We start from the raw sequence: 3054 nt of genomic DNA on the forward strand, positions 1-3054 counted from the left end.
CGCTAATGGGCCCGCCATGGCTAGGAAGATCTTAAGGGCGGGCTACTATTGGTTCACCATGGAGAGCAATTGTTGTCTCCATGTGAGGAAGTGTCACAAATGTCAGACGTTTGCAGACAATGTCAACACTCCGCCCTTGCCTCTGAATGTTTTGGCCGCACCATGGCCGTTTTCCATGTGGGGAATAGATGTGATTAGGGCCATAGATCCTAAAGCTGCGAACGGACATCGTTTCATCCTGGTGGAGATCGATTACTTCACTAAGTGGGTCAAAGCCGCATCGTACACTAGCGTCACCAGGAGTGTGGTGGTCAGGTTCATTAAGAGGGAGATTATTTGCCGGTATGGTTTTCCGAGGAAGATTATCACGGACAATGGCACCAACTTGAATAACAAGATGATGGGGGAAATGTGCGAGGAGTTTAAAATCCAACATCACAATTCCACACCCTACAGACCTAAGATGAACGGAGCAGTGGAGCCAGCCAATAAGAATATCAAGAAGATGACCGTGTCATACAAGGATTGGCACGAGATGCTCCCATTCGCGTTACATGGTTACCGAACCTCAGTGTGCACATCAACCGAGGCAACACCGTTCTCGTTGGTATATGGAATGGAGGTTGTGCTACCGTTTGAGGTGGAAGTCCCGTCATTGAGAATCTTGGCAGAGTCCGGATTAAAGGAATCGGAGTGGGCCCAGGCACATTTCGATCAACTTAATCTCATAGAAGGCAAGCATTTGGCCGCTGTTATACCCTAATTTCGTCCGGGGACCTTTGCTTGATGACATGCGACCTTTGTTTGGCCCTTGTAAGGTGCTTGGCACCCATCATTAGGCAATTTGTGAAATTCCGAGACATGCCGTAAAACAAAAGAAAATATTGATGCACAATCCGTAAGGTTCCGTGACACACCAGAAATCAAATGGAAGCATCGTTGCATAAATAGTGGGGTTCCGTAACATTCCGTAAGTCAAAAAGGGGATGATTATGTAATCCGCAAGGTTCCGTAACATTACGGAAAGAAAACAAGTATCGTTACAAAATTCGTAAGTTTCCGTAACTTTACGAAAAAAGAATCACCAAAAAAAAGGTAGGGGGTGTACTTAGTAAAAATGGGGGTGCAAATAGCAACCAGGCCCACTTGGGCCCTCCAGAAGATTCCTCCAGAAGGCTGTTGCTTCTGGAGGAAGCAACCTGGCTCGCCTGGGCGAGCTGGGCGGCAAGCATCTCCCCTATTTTGCTATAAATAGGGGAGGAAGTGAGAAGGAAAAGGGTTGAGCCCCTTAGGCACTTCTCTCTCTTTCGAATTTGCTTGGAAAAATTGTTTCCGTGAAGAAAATCTAAGCCGAGGCGCTTTTGAAACGTTTCCGTAACGTTTTCCGAGAGGAATTTCGCAAAGGTTTTGACCGTTCTTCGACGTTCTTCATTCGTTCTTCGTCGTTCTTCGACCTTCAACGGGTAAGTACCTCGAACCAAGCTTTTCGATTCATTCTATGTACCCGTGGTGGTCCACATTGTGTTTCGTGTATTTTTATTCTCATTTCATTTACTTTTTATACCCCCTCTTGACGTGCTTAAGCCATTTTATTTAAGTCATTTCTCGCTTAAACTAAAAATAAAATAAATTTCCACCGATCGTTTGAATTGTATTATCCGTTAATTTCGGTTAAAATAAATTCCGACCGTTCGGTCATGCCGTAACCACGTTGGAAATCAAAAAAAGGAGGTAAAAAATAATATAATAATCAAAAAACATCTTTTAGTAAAATAAAGCGGAAAATCAATCGGACGTTTTCTCTTTGGGATTTCTCATTCTTAATCGAATTGACTAATAACTAAAGTGAAACTAAGGCTAAAATCAACTCGCCTAGTCAAGCTCGTCCATAAAAAATAGGTTTTTGAAGTTTGTCATTTCAATTTCTTACTAAGTAAAATGGATCATTTTCAAGGTCCAATGCCTTAAAATGATCACCTCTTAAAGTAAAAAAGAATCACTTGATAAGAAAGAACTACGTAGGTCTGATTTCCTCATCGCAATTTGAGGAATACGTAGGAGCAAAGGGAAACACCCTTGTCGATCACAAAAAAGGAAAAATATAAAAAGGGTATAAAGGATATAAGGACATAAAAGGGAACATAAAAATCAAAGTCATGTTTGCACATTCGATTAAAGGCTGCCGTCCCTTGGGACGGACGTGTGGGGTGCTAATACCTTCCCCGTGCGTAAATACAACTCCCAAACCTTTCACTTAAAAGTTCGTAGATCGCGTCTTTTCCGGTTTTTCCGACGTTTTCCTCAAATAAACGTTGGTGGCGACTCCGCGCGTATTCCTTTCGTGGAACACGCATCCCGCGAGTCACGCGTCGCCCTCCCGCCGAAGGGTAGGTTGCGACAGTTGGCGACTCCACTGGGGAAAATTTTTAGAGAGTTAGGCCATTTAATCTTGTGCAAAGTTTTGCCATGACTTACTTCTTTGTTGGTTGCCCTTTATTATGTTCTTGTATATATAACTCTTTGATGCTTTTAGTGCATTTTTGTATGCATGAGGTAAATATTTATTCATTTGATGCACACAAACACTAACACTATTTTCACACACGGTGAGTTGAAAAAGGGCCCTATACCCGGGTTCATGGGAACATAAGGAGTGGAGGTGAATCTGTGATCATGCTAGGTCTCCGACTTGCTTGATTACAGTGAACCCTCATCTAGATTTTTTCTCTTTGAAAACATATTGTTGCTAGTAGTCCCTACTGCCGCAGTATGTTCTTCGAAGGGGATGATACCTCTAGAGATCTTCAAGAGAGATATGACCACCTTGGGAATTATCACTAAAAGCCTTGTTAGCTCCCTCCCATATAGGTCCTTTGAATAGGGGCACGGAGCGGACACGCTACGTGCCATTTTCACACTCCCATGCATAAGTGTCACGTACCCTTTTGCTTATATTTTTTGAATATTGTCATACTGTACATTCCCGTGTTGCGCCTTTCGCATATGCATCACGCACATTGGAAAACCAACGGATGGTCCGAGTCACCTTCTTTA

Source organism: Glycine soja, chromosome 10 (assembly GCF_004193775.1).
Source record: "Glycine soja cultivar W05 chromosome 10, ASM419377v2, whole genome shotgun sequence".
Classification (NCBI taxonomy): domain Eukaryota; kingdom Viridiplantae; phylum Streptophyta; class Magnoliopsida; order Fabales; family Fabaceae; genus Glycine; species Glycine soja.